Raw genomic sequence first — 12292 nt, forward strand, 5'->3', positions numbered from 1 at the left:
TAATATTTTTTAACTGCTAAAAACCCTAATATTGACATCTGTAATTATAATTTATTTCACTCTTATCTTCCTTTTTGTTTCTTGAATATTACCAAGGGAAGAAAATAAGCATTCATTAAGGGCCTATTATGTGCTAAGCACTTTACATTTTATTTGATCCTTTGGGAACAGAGGGATTTTCAGTAAACCAGGAAAATCCTGCCCTTTGGATTCTTCTCTAAGCTAGGGGATTCTTAACCTGGGGTACGTGAACTTTTTTTTTTTTAAACTATTTTGATAACTACATTTCAAAAGCCAAGTCAACACGAATTTATTAAGTGCCTACTATGTTCCAGGCACCTGTGCAAAGTGCTGGAGATACAAAGAAAGGGAAAAACAAGTCCCTACCCTCAAGGCGAAAACAATCTAATGGGAGAGAAGACATGCAAAAAGCTGTTATGAGAAAGACACAGAGAGAGACAGAGAACAAATATAAATTGGGAGATAATCACAGAGGGAAGACATTAACTGGCATTAAGGGGGAACCCAGAAAGGCTTTTGTAGAAGATGGGATTTTAGGTGAGATCTGAAGGAAACAAAAGAAGCCAGGAAGCAGAGGCAAATAGGAGAAAGAGGAAGAGGAGGAGAAGAAGGAAGAGAATTCCAGGCATGGAACCGATATAATCCTTGTAATTCTTCGTACTTTATTCAAATTATCCTGAGAAGGGGTCCACAGGTTTCACCAGTCTTATAAAGGGATCTATGACACAAAAAAAAAGAGGGTTAGAATCCCTGCACTAAGCAGAAAATCTTGGATTTAGATAATAAATTTGTTTCTGACAGCCCTATGCCAAACAAGTGGACAACTGTTTTTTCCCCACAAAACCAAAAGGCCTTTTAGTATTAAACTAGAAGCAGAAGCAACTTTTTACATTTCCAGTTTCTACTAATAATTCCTGTTTATGAATGCTTACAATAAACTTTTCTTTAAGCAATCCAGTGAAGTAGGTAATGCAAATATCCTTATTTTGCATATGAGGAAATTGTAGCACAGACATTAAGTGACTTGCCTAAAGTTTGAGGCAAGATTGCATTTTCTATGACTGCATGAATGCTTTCTCTCAGCAATACCAATTTCCTTAAAGAAATCCAAAATCACTGTAATCATACGTAGAAAGAAATACAAGAAATACAAAAATAAAAGAATTAATACAATTTCAGGATCAAAAGTAAGCAAATTCCATGAATGTGAGCTTATGAGTTTAGCAAGGGCAAGGAAATATCATGTACACCTTGAAAAGGTTCCAGATCATTGGTTTTTAGTCTAAGCAATAAAATAATTCACTGAAATTTTTACTAATATGTTTAATTGACTTCTTCTAAGGGACTGCTTTGTTGGGTTTTGTCTTTGTATTCTCAGTACCTAGCACAGAGCTCAGCTTCATAAAAGCTGCATGAATTATAGTGAAAATTACTGTGAAAAGTACACAAACAGGGGCAGCTAGGTGGCAGTGGATTGAGCACCAGGCCCTTAAGTCAAGAGGACCTGAGTTCAAATCTGGCCTCAGACCAAACACTTGACACTTACTAGCTGTGTGAACCTGGGCAAATCACTTAACCCCAACTGCCAAAAAAAAAAAAAAAAAAGTACACAAACAAGTTTGCAAAGTAGGTTGAAACTTTTTTTTAAAGAAAATACTAAAATATCCTAATCAAGACCATGACACTCTCTTCAATGAAACCCCTATAAGGATATTAGTGTAGTTATACTTTAACTTAGGGATCCCACTGCTGAAAGCAAAGATATAAAGCAAGGGTCACCAAACTGCAGCTGGCCTGAGGCCCAAATCTGGCCTGAGGCCCAAATCTGGCCAGAGCCCTGCTTCTGTACATTTTAAAATACAATACAACTTTTACTTAAGAAGGTAAAAATCATTCTTAGTTTACAGGATGTACAAAAACATTGCACCTTCAGACTGTTTGCTGATGTGCTTAAGAAATACTATGACCCCAGTTTATGGGACAAGAGCTCACTACTTGACAAAAACTGCTGGGAAAACTGGAAAACTGTATGGTAGATTAAAAAAAAATAAAAATTTAAAAAATTTTTTAAAACTCAGGGGCAGCTACGTGGCACAGTGGATAGAGCACCGGCCCTGAAGTCAGGAGGACCTGAGTTCAAATCTGACCTCAGACCAAACACTTGACACTTAAAGGGTGATATCATAAGCAAATTAGGACAGCAAGGAACAGTTTACCTGTCAGATCTATGGAGAAGGGAAGAATTTATGACCAAACCAACAGATAAAGAGCATTATGAGATATAAAATGGATAATTTTAATTACATTAAATTAAAAAGTTTTGCACAAACAAAACCAATGCAACCAGGATTAGAAGGAAAGCAGAAAGGTGGGAAACAATTTTTACAAGAAGTTTCTCTGATAAAGGCATCATTTCTCAAAAATATAAAGAACTGAGTCAAATTTATAAGAATACAAGTCATTGCCCAATTGATAAATGGTCAAAAGATATGAATAGGCAGTTTTCAGATGAAGAAATCAAAACTATCTATAGTCATATGAAAAAATACTCCAAATAACTATTGAGTAGAGAAATGCAAACTAAAACAATCCTGAGGTACCACCTCACACTAATATGACAGAAAAGTAAAATGATAAATGGTGGAGGGGATGTGGAAAAATTGGGACACTAATGCATTATTAGGAGAGTTGTGAACCTATCCGACCATTCTGGAGAGCCATTTGGAACTATGCTCAAAGGACAACAAAACTGAGCATAACCTTTCCTTTGCTCCTGCAATATCACTTACTAGGTCTGTATCCCAAAGAAATTAAAAAAAAAAAAAAAAGAGGGGGGGAGAAGGACCTACTCGCACAAAAATATTTATAGCAGCTCTTTTTGTGGTGGCAAAGAATTGGAAATTAAAGGGATACCCATCAAATGGGGAATGGATGAACCAGTTGTGGTATATGAATGTAATGAAATATACTATTGTGTTGTAAGAAATGACAAGTAGGATGCTCTCAGAAAAACTTGGAAAGACTTACATGAACTGATGCAAAATGAAGTAACCAAGAGAACATTGTACACAATAGCAGTAATATTGTGTGAGGATCAACTATGAATGACTTAGCTATTCTCAGCAATACAATGATCCAAGACAATTCCAAAGAACTCATGATGAAAAATGCTATACATATCTAGAGAAAGATCTAATGGAGACTGAATGCAGATCAAAGCATACTATTTTCACTTTCTTTACTTTTTTGTGTTTTCTTTTTCCTTTTGGTCTATTTCTTCTTTTACAATGTGACTAATATAGAAATGTTCTACTTTATTGCATATACATAAGCCATATCAAATTGCCTGCTGTTTGCTTTGCTGGAGGGGGGAGGTAAGAGGAAGAGAAAAAAAAATTTTAATGAATATTTAAATTTGTCTTTGCATGTAATTCGAAAAATAAAATACTATTAAAAAAAAAAAGATGCTATTGTAAGCACCAGGGATACAGGACAAATCAGAAATGTAATCTTAAAGGGAAGGCATTAAGAGGACTGAGAAAGGCTTCCTATAGGTAAGATTTTAGCTGGGACTTGAAGACAGGAAATAAGAGCTGGGGTAGGGAGAGTCAGCGAAAATGCTTGGGGTCAGGAGATGGTAGTGTGAGGAACAGCACTGCAGGGGGGTCCAGCACCCCAACTTATCCAGAGAGAGAGAGAGAGAGAGAGAGAGAGAGAGAGAGAGAGAGAGAGAGAGAGAGAGTGTGTGTGTGTGTGTGTGTGCGCGCGTGTAATTTGTATATAGTTGTCTCCCCCATTAGATGGTGAGCTCCTTAAGAGCAGACTACTTTTTGCCTTTCTTTTTCTTTCTGGAGCTTAGTATAGTGCCTGGCATTTAGTAATGTGTTTAATAAATGTTTGACTAACATGAATATGTAAATGGAAGCACTAAAAAGGCAACTAAATTCAGATTACCTGTAACAGTCTTTATTCTCATAAGATAAAACATATTCTTTTTCTCCCTAGAAGTTGGAAGATTATGGACAAAGAATGTGGCATACACTATTGCCAAGCTGGTCAATTTTTTTACTCTTGGTTACAAAGGAGGGTTAATGGGAAAGGGATATAAAGGATATAATTGATGGTGTTAAATGGGCGTTTTTTTAAAAAATCGATGTTAATATTATATAATATAGCAACAGGGAAACTTCCAATCTTCACTTGGACCCTGCCCCAGAATTAATACTGCTCTAATCACTGTAACTAACATCCCAAGAGTAATTTCACCCCAATGGACTTTCTTGATTATCTGATTCAGGTTACAACTTCTGAAAGTTTATAGAGTAGTTAAGCAGTTGTGTATATACATGTTTCAAAGGACAAATTAAGAAGTAACAATACTACGAAATTTAAAGAGAACTAAACTTTAGTCAAAAAGTGGTTTAATAAGATTTCAGAATCACTCACCAGAGAACTTCTCCCTAACATTCTACTTAAGATCACAGGATCATTTATTTAAACCTATAAGGGAACTTGGAGACCATTTAAATCTACTCCCTTATTTTACAGATAAGAAAACAAACTTGGAGAACTTAAATGACTTGTCCATGGTCCCACACTTACAAGCTGAAACTTCTTTGCAAGTCTCTCCTCTCTTCCACCATTACCTCAATTGGCCAAAACAGAGATCCTGACTGTATTTTAAAATACATTCATTAATATTCCTTGTCTGTAACTTAAATCTGGTGAGCTTAACTTTGTATGTTACATCAAGAAAACTATATTATAACTTTTTAATTGGGAAAAATCCAATAAATTAAGTTGCTACAACAACTTTCATGTTGCCTGCCCTACCCTCCATTCCAATTTGTTAAAGTTCCTGAAGGTGGAGGGGGAAACTACATCTGGATTTAACTGCCTATATTACAGAATGCATAATCATCATAGAAAGAAATAAACAGTAATAACTTATAAATTTGTGCACTGTCTCATCTTATTCCAGGAATACTAAAGATAAAAAAGATTTTTTAAGAACAACACAAGTAACAACTTCTGCTACCAAAAACATCTGTACATGTTACACTTATGACTACAAATTAATCTAATTCCAAAACAGGAATGCAAGCTCCTTTAGGGCAGGAAATATTTTGTTCCTCTTCACAAGGGTCTTCCTAAGAAGTTGTATGACACTAAATCCTATTTTAAATGGTTTTAATGAATCTAAGGAATTCTGTCAAGGAATGCTTTTGTAATGAAGACGGTAATTTATCTTTCACAGTAAGACCATAAAAATATGAACTGTATTTGATTAAATGAGGGACACATATCATATTATACAGGAAGCACTATAGATGTGAAAAATGAACAAACTTAATAACAATGAAACAAAACCTTAATTTTATAATAGATATTGTATTTGTATAATGCAGACTAATTCAAGCCTTAGGAAAAAACATCTAATCAAAAATCCAAAAAATTGCTTGAAAATATTAATCATTCTACCACCACCTTTGAACGATAATATATGTAAAGTTATTAACTTACTTCTTGCTCCTGGATGGGTACACCTTGTGTTATCACAATACCATTTGCAAGAATGATTATTAAACAAACAAAAAATAGGTGCTCCTTCACTAAAGTGTTTAAGCAAAGACAGGATGACCACTAGTCAGGGATGTTGTAGAAGGACTCCTATTCAGAGACAGGTTATATTAGATATCTATGATGTCCCTTCCAACTCTGAGGCTCTCTAATCTTATTCTTAATACACAATCAATACTGCTACAAGCACAGTAAACTTTAGTACACATTCCTTGGTAACTTGAGCAGCTCCTAACCTAAGAACTTGCTTACATTTATTTATTAACTAATATAGCTTTTGCACTACACTTATCAATGCTTCTGGAAAGTGATCTAATGAATAGATAAAATGAAATGCTTGTTTCTCTACCAAAACATAATCACTTTATTACAATGGCGACTAGATGGCATGGTAGACAGAGTCCAGAAGACCTGAGTTCAAATCAGATTCAGACTCACTAGCTGTGTAAACTGACCTGTCTGCCTCAGTTTCCTCAAATGTAAAATGAGGATAATAATAGTACTTACCCCCCAGATTTCTTGTGAGATTCAAATTGTAAAGTCTGTAGCACAGTTCCTGTTCTTTCCTTTTGGCAATAGCTATTATTCCAATATTAATCAATAAACACTTATTAAGTACCTACTTTATGCTAGGCACTGTGCTAAGCCTGCTGGGGAAATAAAGAAAGGTAAAAGGCAGTCCCTGCTCTCAAAGGGCTTACAGCCTAGTGGAGAGACAACTTGTAAACAACTATGCACAATCAAGCTATAAACAGGCTAAATTTTAAATAAACACAATAGACAGGCACTAGAATTAAAAATGAGAGGGAAAGGCTTCCTGTAAAAGGTGGGCAGGATGACAGAGGTAAAAGAGAGCAGTCTACCCCCAACCTTGGAACCAGGACCACCTGGGTTAAGGTCCATCTTCTGGCATACTGGCTGTGTTTTTCCAGGCAAGTTACAACTTCTCAAGTCCCTAGGCAACTCTCTCAAACTATAAATTGCAGAACAATTGTAAACTTGAACTCATCAATAGCTCACTACATAGATAAAATTGCAGATCCAGACCAAAAAAATTGCATATATATACTTATATACACATATATAAATAAAATATTCATATATATAATTCACTATGTTCTTTAAACAAGTATTGTTTTCATATTGCACTTGCCCTTAACTGTAAAACAGGGTATTATATTATTACATAATAGCACCTACCTCCTAGGTTTGTGAGGATAAAATGAACTATCTATTAAGGCAAATCTTAAATCACTATATAAATACTATCTATTATAGCTGTATTTATAGCATCCTTCAGGCTGTTAGCTACATAAGAAAAAGCACCTTATCTAACTTTATCTTTCCAATGCTCTACACACAGAAGATTCTTAAAAATGTTTGTTGAATGAACTCTTGAAAGCAAATTTACCAACCATAACATAGAAAAGACCCCTTTCCCAATGTAATCCATCCTTCGTTTGCCAAACACCTGTTCTGCATAATTCCATAGTATAGTCTACTCCATTTTTCAAATTCCCAGAAAATGAAATTCCACAGCAAGCTTTAGTAATGAATTTTTCCATCCTGTAACTTCTAGGAACACAATTTTTTCTAACATCTAACCAAAATCCTTTTACTACAACTTAAGCCTACTTTCTTCCTTTTATTACAAAAACAAGGCTCCCACATTTTCACAGTACTACATTATGGTATTCTGTGCCTTCTTGAAAAAGCAGATTAACATTACATGTCTTTTCACTAAATGGCAGCTGTCCTACTTTGCTTATTAGTTGGTCCAAAAGTTGCAAAGTAAAGTAATTCTTAATTTTGAGGCAAATGGACTTTCACCTACAATATTTAATTGGTCGAGTCTATTTAAATAATTTTAAAATCACAATATAATAAATTGTCAGGTATCATCATCACCACACACCCTGGTAACACAGTGTCCTACCTTCTCCAAGGTTCACCTACAATGTTTAGTTACTTTAGTCTATTTAAACAATTTAAAAATCACAATATAAAATAAATTGTCAAGTATCAACATCACCACACCCCCCATAAGTGTCCCAGCTTCTCCACCTCCAACAAGGTTACCTCACTACCCTAATAGGCTACCCAATGAAATCTTTTAAAATGTTGATCTACAGATTCTACCTATACACTTACAATGTATTAAGCAGTGAACACACACACACTTGCAGTTGCTTATCAAAAGGAAAAGTTTTCTTCTAAGAAGAAATAAGACCGATACAATCCTTGTTCATTAATACTGCATGGGCCAGACACAATTTAACTTTCAAAACACAAAATTACTCTTAAAATAAGTCTAATCAATGCTAAATATCCTTCCAATATATCACTGGGGGGTGGGGGGAAGGACAACTAAAACATCCAGGTGGCCCTAAGGAAGCACATGCTATCAACTGAGAGATTAGGACGTTCAGATTATGACCCTGTATAAATAAAATAATTATGCCTTCCGACAACTCTCCCAAACTTCTAGCCCAGAGAAGATGAGAGAACAGGGTTATCTTGGACTTTAAACTAAAAGCCCATATCTTTCTCGTTCAGCAACCCATTCATTCATAGGATCTTTTCTGCAATAAAGAGGAGACTGCATTCTCTGCACTGCACAATACAAGGCTCAGGCTTCAGTGAGAAAAGGAACGAACATCCCATATTACAGGGACGGATGTTTGGAACGTCTGGAAGAAGGAAGGATGACGACCACAACCCCAGAATGAGGGAAGTGGTGGGGGCGTCGGAGGGTGCCAGGTAGGGGGAGGGAAGGGCCGGCTCGGTGGCTCACGGTACAAGACTCAGCTGACCTCCGCCATGTTGGCCACAAACACCGGCCCCATCACAACAAAGCCCCGCACGAGGGAGCCGAGCAGAGGCCGGCCGGCACCTCCCCCTCCGCCGAGGCCCGCCTCCCCAGGCGTCCGGGCCCAAGGAAAGCCTTTCTCTGCCCCACTTCGCTCGGGGCCGCCAGAGCTCTCGGGGCCAGGCCCCCTCCCCAACTCCCACCCCAGGCCCGCTCGGGTGCCAGACGCCAAGGAAAGGCCCCGGACCGCGGGGGAAACCCGACCCCGGGGGCGGGGCGGGGCCGGCCTCGACTGGGCCGTGAGGCCCAGGCTCGCTCCCCCTCCGAGGCCGGAGACAAAGGCGGGCCAGGGGCCGCCGACTGCCCGCGGAGGCGGCTGCGCCGCGGCGGGCCTGCCTTTCCTCCCTTCTTCCTTCCTCCCTCCCTTCGCGGCAAGGCGGCGGTTTCTCCTCTGAAGAGCCGGCCGCCGCCATTAGCCGGACCTCGAGCCCCGCGCGGCGCCACCCCCCCCACCGAGCACCCCCCGCCCCGGCTCCCCCGGCTCCTCCCTCAGGCTGGGCCGCACTTACCGGTGGGCGGAGAGCGCGACCGGGGCCCCGTTTCTCGCTCCGTCTCAAACGCGCTGCTTCCTCCGTTTCTTCTTCCTCCTCCTCCTCCACCTCACCACCGCTGCCGCCAGCCCCCGCCACCGCCGCCGCCGCCGCCACCTCCGCCTCCCCCTCACACAGAGGCCGCGGCGCCGCCCGATGGGACACGCTGCTGCTGCTGCTACTGCTACCACCTCTCGAGAGCGCGCCCTGCAACCGCCGCCGCGGCTCCCTCTGCTGCCCAGCCGCCGCCGCTTCGCTCGAGCTCGAGCCTGCCGCGCGTTCCCGCTAAATACCACACACTGCGGCGGAGGCCCTGGAGAAGAAGGCGCGGCCCCGGAGAGGAGGGAGCTGGAGAGCGCGCGGCAGGGGGGGTGGAGAAGAGAGTGCGCAGGCGCGGAAATCCGTGGCTCAGTCTGGGCAGCCTGAGCTTCGGGTCACCACAGGTGGCAGTTAGTGTCTTTGCTGCCTCGGTGACCGTTGCTCCCCACACAGACTCACGTAGACAACAGAGCCCTCCCCGCTTCGGCCCAACCGTCCCAAATGAAAAGAGAAGCGAGTGCTTCCGTCCCCCCTCCCCCACCCAAGGCCTGTCAGAGGTATCCGCCCATCACCCCACCCTGGGGCTTCCTCACCACGCACTGCAGATGCATTCTTGCGAGGCGGAGGGGCTTTGTTGTGGGGACCACTCCATGACCTCCGTCTCCCACCCCGCAATCGTCCCGAAGAGGAGCCCAAGGCGCTGCCCTTCCGCCGTCTCTATACTGGCTTTTGTTCACTTCGCTCCACAACCCCTCCCCATTCCTGCTCACCTAAAAGAAACCAAAAAACAAACAAAAAACACACACACACACAAAAAAAAAAAAAAACAGCGACTGTTAAAGTTAAAGGGAAACCACACCCAAATTTGATTCTTCCTCGCCCCCTCGCCGCCACCATGGTTCCACTACCTTTAGCTACAGCGAAACAGGGCCCTAAGGGTTTGTTTTTAAGGGGGCAGGGAGAGTTGGATGCTGTTTCCTCTTGGAATCCTCTGATCTCGAAGTTAAACTTGGCAACTTTTCCCTTTGCACTTAAAAAAGTATTTGCAGCACTTCCCCTTTCCCCACCTCCAGTGACTTTTTACAAGTAGGTTCAAGGCTTGTACTAGCAAGAGCTACCGCACAATCATCTCGTCTGGAGCTTTGCAAGTCTGTCATTTGGCTTTTTGTGGGAGGTCCATGAAAACTGACATTCTGTGCCCAGAACTACATACATTTTGTATGTCACTTTGGAAGTATATACCTTACATATGTCAGTGTAGAACTACACTCCTTTTGTGTGTTCAGGGCACACCTAACATATAGCACATGGCTTGCTTGTGCACCGTAGACATTAAATAAATGTTTACTGAATGAACACACATAGGCACTCCTCCATCTCTCTCTGTCTCTCTGTCTCTGTCTCTGTCTCTCTCTCTCTCTCTCTCTCTCAACCGAGTTTAAAGTACCTCCTTTGGACCCTGGACAAGTCACAGCCTCTTAGTGCCTTTGACAAATCTAAAATTGTAAAGAGGGTCTGCTGTCAGTTTGGAAAATTTCCTAATCCCAAAACTCCCTATACCAAAGAAATCACCCGTCCAGTCCCAATCCCTCAATCCAGGAGAAGAAAAGACTGGGGTGCAATTTAATTGTAGTCTTCAACATTGAAAAGGCAATCAAATGGAAAAGAGATTAGAATTATTGTTTGGCCCCATAGGCAAAACTAAACTTGGAGAGGCAAAGAAGAAAATTTAGGATCCTTGTAATCTATCACAATCAACAAGCATTTATTAAACATCTGCTTAGGTACTAGGACCTGGAGACACAAAAACAAAGACAAAAAAAAAAAAGGTCCCTGGCTTCAAGGAGATTATGTTTTATGTAAGGAGACAACCTAGCAAGGTTTATAGGATTTCTTTTTCCTCCAATCTTCAGTCTTACTTGTAGGTCCTGGATACTTTCCTATTGAGATTCTGGGAAGATACACAAAATGTTGTTGGACAAGCTGGGTATATAGCATGAAAATAACTTGCAAATGACTCATTTCATTAATCTATCTTCAAATTAGTATATTGTACCACTGCATTTTGATTTGTTTTCTTAATCTAATTCTCTGTTATCTGTCTTCAGGAAAATAACTATTTCTTGAGGGCAGTGATAAATTGTTCTTACCAACACTTTTGTTTCTGACGCCAAATAAGGTTTGTTTGGTTTTGGTTTATCTGAATGATTTTTTCCATGAATTTTTAAAGGATTAAGAACCCAGAATGAGCTTAATCTTTATGTTAAGAAATGGAATATTAGAGATATAATTTACTGATGACCCTTAAGGATCAATAATAGAGATTTTTAGTGACATTTTTAGATCTGTGTAATGATGTATGTGCTTGTATGTCCCTCACAGACAAAGACTGAGTTTTGATGTTCACTAGTATAATGTTATGTAGTCAGTACTTGGATTAATACTTTAGTACTTTAAGATCCATAATCATGATTCCCTGAAGCCATGTGGATCACAATCCTACTTTAGTCATCAGTCTTAACCAAGTTGTTGGGACAGAAGAATTCATTACTCTGTGGCATCCCTGAATTAGTCTGGTCCTCCAATGACAAGCACAGTTATGTCACTGGCTGTATTTGAAGATTTTCCAGCAAAAGTAAAAATCATATGCACTACCAGCATAACCTTGAAGAGCCCAGGGTCACCTCCATGCCACAATGAGGCATTAATGTGAGATTTCTGTGGATATTAAGTTAGTAAATAAATGAGATCCCAAAGAAAGACAAAGAGGTACATGGGATAAGGGGCACTCTTGAGGTTTTCAGTTGAGTTAACCATGCTGGTGGGCCAATTATAGAGATTATGAGATTTGAATTACAGAAAAATTTTAAAAAATTAGATACAGGCTCTGCCATTAAGGACTCTTAAAGCAAAATAAAAAAGACACCCATATGAATAGCATTTTGTATACAATTAAATATATGTACTGTGTTAGACATATACAGTCTTAATGGTGGAACAAGGAATACAGAAATCAAGTTACTTGAGACATGAAGTTGAATTTTAAAAGGAATGCTTCTTAAACATCATGGACTTTGAATTCAGTTTTTGAATAACATGAATGAAATAGCCTGGTCCAAAGCATCTTTGTGAGTAATAGAGTTTCACTGGAAGCTATGGGATTGTGATATACTTTTAAAACAATATTTTTTCTATTTTTTCCTGCCCCAGAATCTCCTCCTCTTTCTATAAACACTGTATTGAAAATAGAGTA

General features: G+C 39.9%; 1 protein-coding gene across 2 annotated transcripts in view; it reads right to left on the reverse strand.

Annotated features, from left to right (window-relative positions):
- SIAH1 (siah E3 ubiquitin protein ligase 1) overlaps nucleotides 1–10032 on the reverse strand; it is a 55203-nt gene extending 45171 nt beyond the window's left edge. Inside the window, exons 1-2 of one of the 2 annotated variants that reach the window (XM_027867915.1) lie at nucleotides 9948–10032; nucleotides 9633–9809 (exon numbers count right to left, since the gene is read on the reverse strand). The gene's annotated coding sequence lies outside the window, so the exon portion shown is untranslated. Of the gene's footprint in view, nucleotides 1–8979; nucleotides 9090–9632; nucleotides 9810–9947 lie in introns of those variants that run through there. The other variant, XM_027867914.1, reaches the window with a different exon arrangement.
- Between the last annotated feature and the right edge of the window lie 2260 nt (nucleotides 10033–12292).

This window comes from Vombatus ursinus, unplaced genomic scaffold, assembly GCF_900497805.2.
Source record: "Vombatus ursinus unplaced genomic scaffold, bare-nosed wombat genome assembly UNPS02014786.1, whole genome shotgun sequence".
Taxonomy (NCBI): Eukaryota; Metazoa; Chordata; class Mammalia; order Diprotodontia; family Vombatidae; genus Vombatus; species Vombatus ursinus.